Source organism: Cupressus sempervirens, chromosome 11 (assembly GCF_028749045.1).
Source record: "Cupressus sempervirens isolate cs-2001-9-10 chromosome 11, ASM2874904v1, whole genome shotgun sequence".
Taxonomy (NCBI): domain Eukaryota; kingdom Viridiplantae; phylum Streptophyta; class Pinopsida; order Cupressales; family Cupressaceae; genus Cupressus; species Cupressus sempervirens.
Window position 1 is genome coordinate 460,665,267 of NC_143128.1, and position 18,025 is coordinate 460,683,291.

Here is an 18,025-nt window from a genome sequence, read left to right on the forward strand (position 1 = left end):
ATATGCAATTGCACTTGATCATGTATTTTAGTGTGTAGGAATTATATCCCTAGCAGTGGCATATGGAGTTAGTGATTTAGCTATTCATATTTTACCAATGCCATCCCTATATGGTCAACCTATCCTTATTTTAATTGTTTTAATTAAAACCTTTTGGTGTTTGGTAAATCCAAACTCATTTGCATTATGTGATTAGACCAGTGTGCATGTCTATGCATTTAGAGGTTCACTCTATTGTGAAAGTGTTAAGTGATTTTCTGTGATTTTGGATTTTCGGGTTTTAAATCTTTTTAGATTTAATTTCTGGTAGCTTTGCCTTAGGTGAATTCCCATAACAGAGAATAACCTATTTTCATTTGGGTTGATTCAGAGTCTAGCTACTATAGTTGGATATTTTTCCTAATCGACTATTCACTCGAAAAGTGAATAAGTATTGAAAAAGTGAATTCATTATTAACTTCTCACTTTTCAAAAATAGAAATTTGAGAGCTATTTTGGAAATCCTCTTTTGAAGGATTTGTTTTCTATTCGTTTTGGGAGCTATAAGCATGGGATTTTTTCAAGGTTAGTCTCATTGGAACCGACTAAGGGAGATCTTGCTTTGCCACCACTTTCGGCAGTTTTAGTGAGTTATTTATTTTATTAGGCTATTTACGAATTTTGCCCCTTTTGTTCTTAGGTAGGGCATTTCCATTTTATTGCTTTTGCTCCATTTCAGCTTATGTTTCTTGTAGAATTATGTTAGGAGGTTGAGAACTAGTGTTTCCCTCTGTTTATGTTCGCTAGTTATGCCTGGTTGGTTAGGTACGAACATTTTCCTTGTTTTTGGGATGGAGGTTTGGGATTTTGAGACATTATGCTGGCTGTTTTTGCATATAGTGTCTGATTTAATTTATTTTTGGATTTTCAAAGTTTTTGCACCCAAAGGCCAAATGGGTTTTAATTTTAGAATTTTTCCAAAATTTGAGGTTTTTGCCTCATTTTGCGTGCCACCCTATTTTCTCAAGTTTTCTCAGCACAATGTGGTTCATGGACCTAGATGATCTATTGGATATTGGTCAAACCACTATTGCATTTTTATGTTGCATTGGGATGCATGTTGTGTTTGTCCTCTCGAGTTTGTTTTTGGTTGAGTGACTTTCTGCTTGTGTTCTCATCTAGTCCTTGTGTTTGATCTTTGTGATGGTGGTGCACCACACACGACTATGTGTGCATACATTTTTTGGGTGACCTACAGGTTCCAATCTTCCATGGTACTTCCAGAAGTTATGATCATTGGGGTTGGGTAGGATGCCTACAGGCACTGATCGTTGGATGAGCATGGGTAGGGTAGGGTAGCATATGGAGGGCGCTTCTATCTCTATAACTCAGTGCCTATTTCCTGACGGTTGGCATGCAAAATCTTTGTAAACAAGTGATAACTAAATTTAAACATTGGGTGGAGATAAAACTTAAAGATAATAAAATGATTCAGAATGTGCTCCTTCCATTACAAAGTGGAGAGCTACCAGTACGAGCTTGGGCTTGTCAATGCCGAGTGGCTCTCCATGATGTTAGCCCCTACTTAGTAGCCCATTGAGATGTCTAATCAAGACCTGTATTTATGCATTGTCTATGTCTTGGATTTAGTCATCATATTGCTTGGTGTATGTGTTAGCCATGGATGTGTTTTGCGTGTGTTTGGGGTTGGATAATTATCTCCATCAACATGGTGGATGTGGACCTATGGGTGCCACATGGTTGGGAGGCATAGCTACCTTCACCACTGCTAAGGATTTGTGTATAGAGATGGATTATTATTCTAGCATGATCATGGCTGGATGTTTCACTTGGTACCTTTTTTGGAGTATGCTTTCTGGTGACTTATGCTTTCATTGGGATGCTTGTTTATCATGTTTTCATGATGTTAGTTATTAACACATTTCCTTATTATGATGATTAGCATGTGATAGGTGATGTTATCTACTTTGTTGGATTATCTTATGCTTTCCACTAGCATGTTAGATTTCCTTATGCTTATGATTGTAGCATGTTTAGTAGTGATGTCCCTATTATGATAATACCAACGATCTGATCAGTGGCTTGGGATGTTACGCATGGTGGATGGTCAAGGACCACGATGGTCTTATGATGCCATTGATAGTTGGGAGGAACCATGTACTTAGTTGTTTGTTTTTCTCATTACGATGTTATTTATGATTAAATATGATGTTGATTTTAGTACACTATGATTTTTTCTTTCTATTTTCCTTCAATGTTGATTAGAGGGTTAGGTTCCATCTTTCTGTCTTTCTATTTATGTCAAGTGTTATTGCCTCAAAATGTGGATTTTGTACTCCTCGATGTGGAGGAACTTTGTTTTGTAGTTTCCTTAGCTTTTTTTTGCTTTTTTTTCTTGTGTGCTGATTTGAGATCTCATGCGAGATTGTACTTTCTTGTGCGAGAATGCAAGTCCTCATGTGGCCTGTTGTATTTCTTCGTGCAGCTTTGCACTTCTTCATGTGAAACCTAACATTAGTTTATGTTGTTGGAAAGGTGCTTCCTTGTGTAGAAATGCACTTCCTCATGTGGAAATGCACTTCTTGCCACATGCAAATTTGGTATTTTTTGGCTTCATCCGAAAAATAGGGGCTATCTAGGCATGTCAGAGAAAAGTTCAAAGATTGGTTTTGGATACCCTTTTAGGTTTTACACCTTCCTAGTTCAAAATAGCTTTCCTAGGGGTTTAAAATATATATTTTCGGTATAAGTTGAAATATATTTAATTTCTTATACTTAAGATATATTTTAATATATGTGACAATTCATTTGAGATAGGTTCTAGACCTCTACGGGCTAAGATAAAGATTCTAGGAAATTTCAAGGCTTCAAAAATTCAGACTCAGCTAAATTTTAGGGCTTCAGGATTTTAGACTTAGCCAATTTTTAGGAGTTAGCTTTTGTCTTTTAGCTTGGTGGATCTCTTATTTTTTCTTATTATGTTTTTGGTCAATGGTGACACTTGGAGATTTGTTGGTTATGGATGATTGTCATTCTTCCATTGCAATCTTTGTGATCCATGTATGTTGTTGTCATGTGCACTTATACTTGTTTAAAAAAAAATTATCTTGTTTTATTTCATCCTTGTTCCAAGGATCTCTGGGTGAGACATTACATCTAGTATCAGAGCCCATGCTACAACATTGGGATCTTTGTGTTATGCTTCCAATATGGTTTTGTTTTCCATTGTGTATTATTATATTATGGTTGTTATTTTGATATCTTGTCGTTCATGGTTTTGACTCTTATGCTTGTAATCTGATTGTTCTAACATTATCTTGATTTTTTCCATAGTGATGTCTCCTGCATGTAGACCTAGTGGCTATGGTGGTACCCATAGTGGTACCTGTGGAAATGAACACCATGAGGAGGGATGATAGGAAGGAGAGGGAGAATAGGGTAATTCTAATCAAAATTCCATGGGAGCATTGATGCCAGTGCTTTAGGAAATTCTTGCTTAGTTGGGCCCTCATATTGAGGAGCGCCAATAGGATCATGATCAGGAAGAGGGATCTCATCATGGAGATTCCCATCATTTAGAACATAGAGAGGAGGAATGTGAATGTGAACATTCCTATACTCCACTAGGTGGCAGAAGGAACCATCAGGGTGGTAGGGACCGTGACAATGAGGATTCCATCAGGTTGGATATCATGAAATCCCTCCAGCAATCCATACCACCAGTGTATGATGGCAAGGGAAGTGACCACAATGTCGAGACTTTGTTGTTGGACATGGAGAAGTGCTTCACCATGTATCCATATTCAACCAACATAAGGGCCCATTGTACAATTATGTAGTTGAGGGACCATGCATCCATTTGGTGGAATATTGAGAGTCAAAAGATTCAAGTTAGAGTTGCAGATCTCACCTGGGAGATCTTTGAGGAGAGGTTCCAAGAGAGATTCTTATCTCCTTAGTTCAGAGAGGCCCATGCTGATGAGTTCCACACAATCTAGCAAAGAAACATGACGGTGGATTAGTACAAGATTTGATTCTTTGAACTTAAGTAGTATTCATGCTACAACAATGATGATTTACTCTTAGCTCATCATTTCATCTGGGGCCTTAAGGATTCCCTCATTGGAGAAGTCCATATGCTTCAGCCTAGGACCCTTGTTCTTGCTATAGAGAAGGAACGTATTACAAAGGAAAATCTAGCTAGAGGTTTTAGTAGCAAATTTGGTTCTCAAAACCAGGCTGCAAGGAATTTAGGGCAAGATGCACAATATTCTTAGTCCTTAGAGAAGGGCCAGACCCAGTCATTTCGTAAGTTTCAAAGAAGGTTTTGGTCCAAGAGTGGATAGGACTCTAGTACCTCAGGTAAGAAAGGAAATAACCAAAACTAAGGATAGAAATCACAATAGGATCATCCTCCTCAAAGTGCTTAGTAGAATTCCAGTGGGGGTAGTGCACCATACCCTAGTGCTAATTAGGGTGGTCACAGTACAGGTTCCAAATTTTTAGGGATCTATTACTCTTGTGGTCAACCTAGCCATAAATCTTTTGATTGTTCAGTTAAGCTATCTTCAGGACTTGGTAAGGGTGTAGCAAGATCTGAGCCTACTATAGGGATGTAGGTACACAGAGTCTTTGTGGTGGTTAACAATCGTCAAGTTCAGCATCAAGGTATAGTAGTCGAGGTTATAGGTACATTACATGGTATTTCAACTTCAGTCTTGTTTGACTCTAGTGCTTCTAATTCTTTCATTTCACCATCTCTTGTTTAGAAATGTGGGCTAGTGGTAATGCATCAGGTTGATAGGTAGCAGGTTGAGTTAGCCACGGGTTCTAAAGTGGCTATTGACTTGTTGGTTATAAGTTGTGTTTTGAATTTGGGAAGCTTCACCACCACAATGGATTTATGCATTCTACCTTTGGGATCATATGACATTGTGTTGGGCATGGATTGGTTAGCTGCCCATCAAGAAAGTATCAATTTCCATCATAAGGTGGTATAGTGTGTTGATGACATAGGTGGGCAGGTGGAACTTTTGAGACTTCAAAGACCAGTTTCACTTTGTATGATCTCAGCTAATCAGCTAATGCGGAGTATGTAGAAAGGTTGCAAGTTTTTTCTTGTGTCTGTTAGTGATCTTGAGGAATTTGAGAGCCATACAGTGACTCTTGATGATCACCCACTCCTTTATGAGTATACCAATGTGTTTCCTAATGAGATTTTAGGTATGCCACCATAGTGTGACGTTGATTTTCAAATTGACTTTGTGCTAGGAGCAGAGCCAATTTCACAAGCTCCTTACCACATGACAAATTAGGAGTTGAGTGAGCTCAGATTGCAGTTGGAGGAATTGTTGGCCAAGGGACATATTCCTCCTAATGTATCCCTATGGGGTGCACCAATCATCTTCATGAAGAAGAAGGATGGTTCTTTGTGGTTGTGCATTGACTATCAATAGTTAAACAAAGTGACAGTGAAGAGCTGTTATCCTTTGCCCAGGATAGATGACTTCTTCAATCAGATGAAGGAAGCATGAGTGTTCTTGAAGATTGATCTTAAGTTAGGATACCATTAGCTTTGTATCCAAGAGGCTGATATTCATTGAACAACTTTTCATATAAAATATGGGCATTACGAGTTCACAGTTGTACCCTTTGGCTTAATCAATGTGCCATCCATATTTATGAGTTTGATGAATGGTGTATTTCACACTTACCTTAATCAATGTGTTATTGTATTCTTGGATGACATATTGATCTATTCAAAGACTCTTGAGGAGCATGAAGTCCATTCAAGTCAAGTATTGTAGTGCTTGAGAGACCATCAGTTATATGACAACTTGAGTAAATGTAGGTTCTTTCAGTTTGAGGTGAAGTATTTGGATCATATCATCACTAGTGATGGAATTGTAGTGGATCCAAAGAAGATTCATGCTATCATGGATTGGCTAGTACCCACTAATGTCTCAAAATTTCATAGTTTAATGGGATTGGTGGGCTACTACCATCACTTCATGAAGGATTTCTCACAAGTAGCTCATCCCATTACTTCTCTTTAAAGAGGAAAGGGAAGAAGTTTGTTTGGTCAGACCAATGCGAGGTAGTATTTAATACTCTTAAAGAGTGTTTGACTAGTGCACCAGTTCTTGCAATGCCTAATCCTATAGGTGATTTCATGGTATGCACATATGCTTGTTTGGAAGGTGTGGGTGTAGTGTTAATGCAAGATGGTCAAGTGATTGCATTTGAGTCTAGAAAACTCAAGGACCATGAGCTTAATTACCCCACTCATGATTTAGAACTTGCGGTCGTAGTGCATGCCCTTGTCCATTGGAGGCATTTTCTTTTGGGACATAGGTTTGAGTTGCATAGAAATCATAGGAGCTTGTAGTATATCTTTAGTCAACCAAACTTGAATGCACAATAGTGTCGTTGGATGGAGTTCTTATGCAAGTATGACTTTGATGTTCATTACATTAAAGGGAAGGAGAATTTTATCATAGATGCCTTGAGTAGGAGGCAACATGAGGTATCAGTGAATTTGCGAGGTCATATCTTGGAGGCTTTACCTAGTGACACTTGGCATCAGGAGGTGAGGGCAGAGATCAAGTCTAGATGTACCCTTGAGGGGAGATTTTTAGGTTGTGTTCTTGAGTTTGATGGACTACTATGACACATGGGGCATATCTATGTACCTATGTTAGGTGATCTTTGTACCTTGGTTTTGTTAGAAGCACATCATGCACCATATTCCACACATCCCAGAGGCAAGAAGATGCATGCTGATCTCAAACAACTATACTTTTGGGCAAAGATGAGGCATGATGTTGCTGATTTTTTTGCTAGATGTCTTGAGTGCCAGAGAGTAAAGGTATAGCATCAACATCCGATGGGTCTTTTGCAACCACATACCATTCCAGAGTGGAAGTGGAATATGATATCTCTTGGATTTATCATAGGGTTACCTATGTCATCACGGAGACATGATTGTATCATGGTGATAGTGGACAAGTTGTCCAAGGTAGCACATTTTTCACCCATGAGAGCATCCTACATAGCTTCTTCCATAGTACATTTTTTCTTGGTAGATATTGTTCATTTGCATGGGATTCCTTATCAGATAATTTTGGATAGAGATCCAGTGTTTACTTTTGCACTATGGACATCTCTCTAGCATGCTTTGGGTGTGCAACTCAATTTCAGTTTAGCTTATCACCTAGAGACCAATGGTCAGACTGAGAGAGTGAATCAGATTCTAGAGGATATGGTTCACATGTATGTTATGGATAGGCAGGTGAAGTGGGGGGACCATTTGTACCTTGTTGAGTTTGCATACAACATGTATCATAGTTCTCTTGGAATGTCACCTTTTCAGGCCTTTTATGGTAGACCATGTCGTACCCTTTGAGGTGGGATCATTTAAAGTACCATGTTCTTTTGGCTCTAGAGATGCTTCAAGATATAGAGAAGTAGGTTGTTTGCATTAGAGAGAATTTGGTTACTAATCGGGATAGGTAAAAGAAGTATGCAGATGCCCATAGGTTGGATCATCACTTTTCTATTGGTGACAGGGTGTTTTTGAGAGTAGAACCAAGGAAGAGCCCCATCCATTATGGGAAAGGCTCTAAGTTGGCACCATGTTTTTTCAGACCTTTTGAGATCCTCAAGAGGATTGGTCCTATTTCTTATCGACTAGCATTGCCACCTAGCCTATCGTGCATCCGTGATGTTTTTCATGTTTCTATTTTGAGGCAGTATATTTCAGATGTGACCCATGTTCTTGATTGGGATGCTTTGCAAGTAGCAAAAAAACAACTTACTTTGAAGCCCATCCATATCCTACAACACTAGAGGATGACCTTGAGAGGTTGGGACGTAGAACAGATAAGAGTCCAATGGGACCCAAGTGATGAGACCTCTATGACTTGGGAGGATGCTACACAATTAAGGGGATTGTACCCCTATCTTTTTGTTGGCTTCTAGGAGTAAGCCTATGCTAGTGGGGGAGGATGTAGTGCCTCTCATGTTTACAATTTGTACCTTGTCTATTTTGATTTGAGAGATACTTGATACTCTTATTATATGTATTTTGAGATGACTTGAAGGTTAGCTATTATAATTTGATTCAATACCATAGATGCTTTACTACTATGTTGTTCAATTTATCATATTTGCATGTTGATGCTATTTTGAGATGATAGTAGATCTATGAGGATATCTGGTTATATGGTTTATTGGACATATTTGTTGATTATGTTATGAGATGAATTTTATGCCATGGTTATTTACTTCACTCTTGTATCTTCATGATTTTTGTGAATGTGAGTGATATAAATGGATGAAATAGGTATTTTGATACATGTTGCTTCAACTCTGATATTATATACAATTGCACTTGATCATGTATTCTAGTGTGCAGGAATTATATCCCTAGTAGTGGCATATGGAGTTAGTGAATCAGTTGTTCATATTTTACCAATGTCATCCCTATATGGTTGACGATCCTTATTTTAATTAAAACCTTTTGGTGATTAGTAAATTTGAACTCATTTGCATTATGTGATTAGACCAGCGAGGGTGTCTGTGCATTTAAAGGTTCAGTCTATCACAAAAGTGTTAAGTGATTTTTTGTGATTTGGTTTTTCAAGTTTTAAATCTTTTTAGATTTAATTTCTGGTAGCTTTACCTTAGGTGAATTCCCATTACAGAGAATAACCTATTTTCATTTGGGTCGATTCAAAGTCTAGCTACTATAGTTGGCTATTTTCCCTAATTGATTATTCACTCAAAAAGTGAATAAGTATTAAAAAAGTGAAATAATTATTCACTTCTCACTTTTTAGAAATAGAAATTTGAGAGCTATTTTGGAAATCCTCTTCTGAAGGATTCATTTTCTATTTGTTCTAGGAGCTATGAGCATGGAATTTTTGCTAGGTTAGACTCGTTGGATCTAGCATAGGGAGACCTTGCTTTGCCACCACTTTCGGCAGTTTCAACAAGTTATTTATTTTATCAGCCTATTTATGAATTTTGCCCCTTTTTTTGTTAGGTAGGGCCTTTCCATTTTATTGCTTTTGCTTTGTTTTAGATTTTTTTTCTTGTAGTAGTATGTTAGGAGGTTGAGAAATAGTGTTTCCCTCCATTTCTATTTGCTAGTTCTTCCCGGTCGGTTAGGTACAAACATTTTCCCTATTTTCAAGATGGGGGTTTGGGATTTTGAGCTGTTATGCTAGCCATTTTTTCATATGGTGTTCGATTTCATTTATTTTTGGATTTTTAGGGTTTTTGCACCCAAAGGCCAAATGGGTTTTAATTTTGGAACTTTTCCAAAATGTGGGGGTTTTTCCTCCTTTTGTGTGCTACCTTTTTTTCTCAAGTTTTCTTAGCACAATGTGGTTTATGGACCTATATGATCCATTTGGATATCAGTCAGACCATTATTGCATTTTTATATTTCATTGGGATGCATGTTGGATCTATCCTCTTGAGTTTATTTTTGGTTGAGTGACTTTCTGCTTATGTTCTCATCCAGTCCTTGTCTTTGATCTTTGTGATGTTGGTGTGCCACACATGAGTATGTGCGTGTACATTTTTTGGGTGAACTACAGGGCTCGATCTTTCATGGTACTTTTGAAAGTTATGATGATTAGGGGTGGGTTGGGAATTTGCATGTCTACGGGCACTCATCATTGGATGAGCATGGGTAGGTTAGGGTAGCATATGGAGGGGGCTTATATCTTTGCAACCTAGTGCCTATTTCCCAAGGGTTGGTGTGCAGAAGCTTTGCAAACAAGTGATAACTAAATTTAAACATTGGATGGAAATAAAACTTAAAGACAATATAATGATTTAGGATGTGCTCCTTCTGTTGGGAAGTGGAGAGCTATCACTACCAGCTTGGGCTTGTCAATGCCAAGTGACTCTCCATGATGTTAGCCCCTACTTAGTAGCCCATTGAGATGTTTGACCAGGATGTGTAGTTTATGCATTGTCTATGTCTTGGATTCAGTCATTATATTGCTTGGCATGTGTGTTAGCCACGGATGTGTTACGTGTGTGTTTGGGGTTGGATCATTATCACCATCAACATGGCGGGTGTGGACCTATGTGTGCTACATGGTTAGGAGGTGTAGCTACCGTCACCACTACTAGGGACTAGCATATAGAGATAGCCTATTGTTCTAGCTTGATCGTGGCTGGATGTTTTACTTGGTAATTCAATTTCTAGAGTATGCTTTTTGGTGACTTATTCTTTCATTGGTTTGCTTGTTTATCATGTTTTGATGATGTTAGTTATTGACGCATTTCCTTATTATGATGATTAGCATGTGATAGGTGATGTTATCTACTTTGTAAGATTATCTTATGCTTTCCACTAGCATGTTAGATTTCCTTATGCTTATGATTGTAGCATGTTTAGTAGTGATGTCCCTATTATGATAGTACCAACGATCTAATCAATGGCTTGGGATGTTACACATGGGGGATGGCCAAGGCCCATGATGGTCTTTTGATGCCACTGATGGTTGGGAGGAACTGTGTACTTAGTTGTCTATTTTTCTCATTGTGATGTTATTTATGATTAAATGTGATGTTGCTTTCAGTACACTATGATGTTTTCTTTCTATTTTCCTTTTTTGTTGATTAGATTGTTAGGTTCCAACTTTCCATCTTTCTATTTATGTCGAGTATTATTGCCTCAAAATGTAGATCCAGTACTCCCCAGTGTGGAGGAACTTTGTTTCATAGTTTCCTTACCTTTTTTCTGCTTTTTGTTCTTGCATTCTGATTTGAGATCTTGTGCAAGATTTTACTTTCTCATGTGAGAATGCAAGTCCTTCTATAGCCTATTGGGTTTCTTCATGTAGCTTTGCAATTCTTTGCTCAAAACCTGACATTAGTCTATGCTATTGGAAAGGTGCTTCCTGTATGCGTGAATATGTGGCCTCTGCTAATACACACACTTCAACATGGTCATTATATGTGGATTCATCCTGAAATGAACATTGGATTGTTCATCGAAAAATCAGCCTGCAAAGTGACCTGTTGCCTTCTATCTAAAGGGATTTTGCCTGTTAATATCCTCAAAATCAAGGTGTAGGCAACCATACCCTATAAGAACGAAGGATTTGAATGCAATTTAAGCTATATGAATGTGCAAGTAATCTAGATGAAGTGCAAGAAATTAATCTAAGAAATGAAAGACATTAAAATAAAAATGTATGCATTATTAAGCTACATGAATTTAAACTAAGAATGCAAGATATATGTAAAAATATGAGCAAATGTGAGTATGAATTCCACCAGCAATTTGATGCAAATTCTCCAAATTCATCCTCTCAAAATGAAGAGATGAAGGTCTCTTAAATAGACTTTCCTAGAATCCATCAACGGTTGAGATCGATTTCAATCAACGGTCAGGATTAAAGGTGAAGTTCAGTCATAAAGGGAGATTCCCAAATTAAAGGGAGTTAATAGATTTAATTTGAGTAAAATAAGGAGTTAACTAATTCAATTTGAGTAGAAAAAGGAGTTAACTGATTTAACTCATTTTTGATCAATAGTGAACTGGAAATTTCCCTTTTTTGAACTGAAGAGAGATTTTAATGAAATATTTAATTTAATAAAATGAGATATGCTCTCATACTTATCTTTTCTATTTAATTAAATAATCTATTAATTAATTAGAGATACTTTTCTTATTTAATTAAACAACTTCATTTAATTAATTAGGAATGGCTTCCCATTTAATTAAATAACTTTGTTTAATTAATTAGAAGTAAGAACTCCATTTAATTAAATAATTTTGTTTAATTAATTAGAAATACCTTTCCCATTTAATTAAATGATTACATTTAATTAATCGAGATAGGCGTATTTATTAAATTAAATAAATTTAATTCCATAGTACATTAGCCTTAGGATATAATTTAATTTAGTTAAAGTATAAATACTTAATAATTAAATTATAATTAAATCAAGTAGGTTTAATGTGACTAATATGAGTACATACTATAGGAATTAAATAAAGAATATGATGAATGCAGATTAGGGTTTTCTGCATCTGACAATTAAGTCAAGTAGCAAATAGCAAAATGAGAATTGCCTATTAGAATAGGACTTAGAAATTATAAAAAATAGACCAGAATTGGTATAATGGCAATGAGCCAATTTTGGGGTATTACATTTTGCCCCTCTTTGAATGAATGTGCGAGCAACACATTCAATTCAAAGATAATCAAAAAGCATGATGCGAACAATAGATTGGTTCCGAAGGTGATGACACAAAGACCAATTGATAAGCTTTTAAGGACTATCTCTAGAATAGAACTTAATCCTAAGGGATCCAAGCAGAGCACTTAGATACCTAAGATTGATAGCATTTAAAAGATTGTCTCCAAAACAGAGTGTAATCTTTAAGGATCTAGACAAAACATCTAGATACCTAAAATTGATAGCATTTAGAAGATTATCTCCAGAACGGAGCTTAACCTTCAAGGATCCAGATAGAACACCTAGATGCCTGAGAATAATAGCATTTAGAAGACTATCTCCAGAATGGAGCTTAACCTTCAAGGATCTAGATAGAATGCCTAGATACCTAAGATTGATAAAAGATAACAAGGTCCCATCATGAGTCATAGAATAATCCCTAGAACGAGGCTTATCCTTAGGAGTCAGAGTTTAGACTGTCCCAATACTTGTCTATCGAACTCTGAGAAGAGTTGTTATAAGGTTGATCAATTGATGAAAAGATAAGATAGATGGAAAAGATGCCAGATAGAAGGGAACAAAATGCCCCAAGTGATGAGATGCCCCAAGTGAATAGGACATAAGATGGGAACTAGATGCCCCGAGAAATAAGTATTTAATGATGTAATCATCCTGCCCCCTCGGGAGCGAAATCGAAAGATGACACACCAGAAATATGATTTGAAGTAGTATATCATGAGATATAGAAGAAATTTGAGATTCAGCAGAATCTAGAAGAGATTAGAATGATCTGAAGAAGATTAAATCAGATTATAATTAAATTAGGTAGGTTTAATGTGACTAATATGAGTACGTACTATAGGAATTAAATAAGAAATATGATGAATACAGATTAGGGTTTTCTGCATCTAACAAGTAAGTCAAGTAGCGAATAGCAAAATGAGAATTGCCTATTAGAATAGGACTTAGAAATTATAAGAAATAGACCAGAATTGGTATAATGGCAATGAGCCAATTTTGGGGTATTACATTTTGCCCCTCTTTGAATGAATGTGCGAGCAACACGTTCAATTCAAAGATAATCAAAAAGCATGATACAAACATGAGATTGGTTCTGAAGGTGATGATGCAGAGACCAATTGATAAGCTTTTAAGGACTATCTCTAGAACAGAACTTAATCCTCAGGGATCCAAGCATTGATAGCATTTAAAAGATTGTCTCTAGAACGGAGCGTAATCTTTAAGGATCTAGACAGAACATCTAGATACCTTAAATTGATAGCATTTATAAGATTATCACTAGAACGAAGCTTAACCTTCAAGGATCCAAATAGAACACCTAGATACCCGAGAATAATAGCATTTAGAAGACTATCTCTAGAACGAAGCTTAACCTTCAAGGATCTAGATAGAACACCTAGATACCTAAGAATGATAAAAGATAACAAAGTCCCATCATGAGTCATAGAATCATCCCCAGAACGAGGCTTGATCCTCAGGAGTCGAGGTTTAGACTATCCCAATACCTATCTATCGAACTCTGAGAAGAGTTGTTATAAGGTTGATCAATTGATGAAAAGATAAGATAGATGGCAAAGATGCCAGATAGAAGGGAACAAAATGCCCCAAGTGATGAGATGCCCCAAGTGACTAGGGCATAAGATGGGAACTAGATGCACCGAGCAATAAGTATTTAATGATGTAATCATCCTGCCCCCTCGGGAGCGAAATCAAAAGATGACACACCAAAAATATAATTTGAAGCAGTATATCATGAGATATAGAAGAAATTTGAGATTCAGTAGAATCTAGAGGAGATCATAACGATCTGAAGAAGATTCAGGGTTGATTTGAAATGATTGCGAAGTCGCAAAGACTAAGTTTGACCAAAAGTTGACCAAATTTAGCCACAGTTGACTTATGTTGACTATTTTCAAAATAAATTTTGAAAATATGGAGAATGTAAAGTTGAAAAGATTCCAAGAATCACAAAGTATCAGAAAGATTTGGGCTGCACAAGCATTCAATCGCATTGGTCCCTAAAATTTTAAAATGCATTTTTGAGGCTCTTAGGTGTGTCAAATTTTGAATTTGATCCAAAAAATGGATCCGAAAAAGGTCCAATTAGCCAGGGGTGTGATTTCTGCACAAATCCGAGCACTTTGAAATTTTTTTGGTCAACACCTATATAAGGGCTTGAAGGGTCATTTTCAATTCATTTGTGCTTTTGTCCTATAGTGATTTTGAGCTCTGATAGAGACATGGCAGTGAACATGAGATATCATCATTTTTAGCATTCCAGACAACACAGTCGGCCAACAGACTACAGACCATCGATGAGTCATTTATTTCCCATCTTCATACTTTTGTTTTTACGCATTTCAAGGTCATTTATTACATATTTTAAGATTTTTTTTAAGAGTCAAATATTTCTTTACGTGAGACAGATCTCTTCTCCCACGAAGATCTTCTTTCTTTGCATGAATAAATAGGATATGCTATTTCTTCGCGCGCGACTGGAGGATCTTCGCGTTGGACAATTTTGGTTTTGCATGAAGATGGAGTTTCTTTGCGCGAGACAATTCGTGTTTCGTGTGAGAATCTCTTTTGTCGTGCAGGCAACTCTATCTTCACGTGAGAAGATCTTTTTTCGCGTGAAGGTTAGATTCTTCGCACGAAGAAAGAATTATTTCATGTGAAATTGAATGTCTTCGTGCGAGATTTCACAAATCTCGCACAAAATTTCATGACAGTTTTGTGATTTTTGCACTTAAGAATTGCATTTTATTTCATTTTGATGCTTCAATTTGACTTGATACTGATCATTTGTTTGTCATTTTTTGTTGTGCGTGCAAGAGGTCTTTGGAGATGTTTCATTTAGGTCACACTATCCACCATATGGAGAGTTATTGCAGAGTCTGGATGACACAGATCAAGCACACATTTCCTGATTGGGTTTGTCTTCTCTTTCTCGAATTCCAGCTATGATGGTGAATCACGGCTTACTCACAGCTTTGGTAGAGCATTTCCATTCAGAGATGAACACCTTTCACTTGTCGATGGGTGAGATGACTATCACACCAGAGGACATCTAGAGGATCTTGTGGATTCCTTTCTACGGTGCTCGGGTGGTTTATGATACAATGCCTCGATTAGGGACAGAGGCACTATCCATTGTATTTGGGAGAGAGCTACCGAGAGGTAGGGCCATCAGCTAGGATGAGTTGATGAATACTTATGGATCCACTCATAGGTTGGCATCTGTGCTGGGTATTTTCTTGAGCTACTTCCTATGTCCTGATAAGGGACAACATGGGTTGGAGTGTGGATGGGGTGTCATGCTTTGTAGGATGCTGGAGGCACTAGATATCTTTGGGTGGGATCAGTGCATGTTGGCCCACCTTTTCCATGAGATGCATGAGGTCGTCTTCCAAGAGAAGACCATGGTAGTGGGTGTATATGTATTATAGATATGGGCTTGGGAGCATCTCCCTATATGTAGGCCAATTTTTGAGGATGCCCAGGAGTCTATGGAGCCCTACATATGTAGATATCAAGGGCATATTACCCAGGCCCACCTGGGTAAGACTGAGCACTGGTGGACTCATCTTGATGACCTAGTGTCCATTGTATGGCGACCGTGGAGAGAGACAGAGGATTGGGATGTTGCCCCCAGAGAGCTGCCATAGATGTTTAGTTCTTGACCTCTGGCGGGCAGGACGACATCAGTGATTAAGAGATTTTTTATCTCATGAGTGTGGCGGTAGTATGGCCGACCACGATATTTCACCTAAGTACTATGCCTATGCTAGGGTGCAGAAGGATATTGAGTGAGGATGGCCTCCATAGATGGATCCAGGGCGATCCATGATAGATATCTGTAGTTTAGCTGCTATTCAGTGGGACGACCTGCCAGAGGTAGTAGATGCAGGGATGATGTCTACATATCAAGAATTTTTTTATTAGCCATCCATTCCCACATTTTATAGATCCGGTGGGGTTGGCAGGGCAGGCAGAGAGACAGGCACCTCAATAGCAGCAAGCATAGCCACAGCCACCAGTTTAGCCACAGTAGTAGTCACAAGTCTGACATTGGGTTCAGCAGATGCAGATTTCCCCATGTCAGATGGGATCAAACCCAGGTGCTGGGGGTAGTGGGAGTGGACAAGGCCGACACCGTAGGCAGAAGACAGAGGAGGAGGCCCCTCAGCAGCAGGTGCCACCATAGCCACAAGCACCACCACAGCAGCAAGCACCTGAGATGCTTGATGAGGATATGCTAGATCAACCGACAGGTGGAGTACAAGATGTGGTGCGATGGTATCGCGAGCGAGTTTGTCAAGCCTCTCGATAGTTGGGAGAGTTGCAAATTGCAATGGCAGTCTGAGATGTGTAGCTGGTAGAGCGATAGCAGGAGATAGATCGTCAGAGGGAGCACACAGAGATCATAGACTAGAGGCTGGAGCTGGTGTAGGATGAGATCCACTTCTAGTTTGCTCGGTCTACGTATTACTATGCCGCATACACTAGCGCCGTGCCAGATGAGACATTGCAAGTTCAACGATTCTCTCAGTACGCGTGAGAGTTTGGAGGCGCATGACCTCCTATCAGGCCAGATATGCCACCACCACCTCCACCACCTACTGCCCCTGCTCCTCTTGCTCCTCCTAGAGGTGAGGGTTTGGGACAGAGCTAGATGCTCTGTGCTTGATTTTTGATTTTGATCCTTGGCTATGTATCGATTGGTGTGCTAGCACCACATGTATCATTTTTGATCAATTACGCTTGAGTAGCGCCCATTTTTGTACTGACCCATTCTTTGATATATATATATATATATATATGAGATTTTGAGCCGAGTATTCCTATGTACCTATCATTATCTATTTTGTTTTTCTTTGATGTACATGAGATGTATGTTGTACTTAGATAGAACACATATGTATGAACTGACATCTTACGTAGTGTTGCATGTTTTTGTTTGACAGTCACAGATATTTCATTAAGGAGTGTGAATCGAAAAACCAAACGCTTGTGCAGCCATGGAGGAATCTGATGCATGTGGAGTATGAACAGAATTACCATCAAATTGCGTGCTGATGCAAATGAAGTATGTAATGCAAGACTATGTTAAATGCAACCCTAGGTCTAGTTACCAAGCCTCGACGATTTATCATCATTGGATATAAAATAAAGCTCGTATGTTATACAATTCCCACTGGCATTGCAATCATGAAAATATGAATATAACATACGTTATTGGGATGTCGGGATTAAATGTAAGCATTCGAGGCACAAGAAGCCAGAATGACCAGAACATTTGTCCCTTTTAATGTAGCAAGTTAACATACGCATCAGAGCATAAACGCTAGGATGACCTAAATGTTGCTTGCATGACAGGAACACCAAACACATGGGAGATTCCTCTTATGCTAAGTATTCAGTATTCATTCTATCGGCAATGACACTTGCATTCATAACCTAAGACAGAAGTGTGCTAGATATACTCGTAGTGACCTGTATGTTCACTTAATATGACGAGTACCAGTATGCACTATAGCATGAAGAGTTCACTCTAACAAACAAGGAGAAGAACCAATGTCATTGACATCTTTGTATAAAAGGAGTCGAGGTACATATGGCCATCCAATACGAGATGGAGGCTCTTATAGTGGACACCCCTCTTATAGGAATAGATCAACTTATTGGAACTAAACCACAAACAGAAAGCAAAGAAAAAAATTATGCCCCAAGTCATTACTTCTCTAGTCGAAGATGACATCATCAAGTTGCTCGAGGAGATATGATAAAGCAA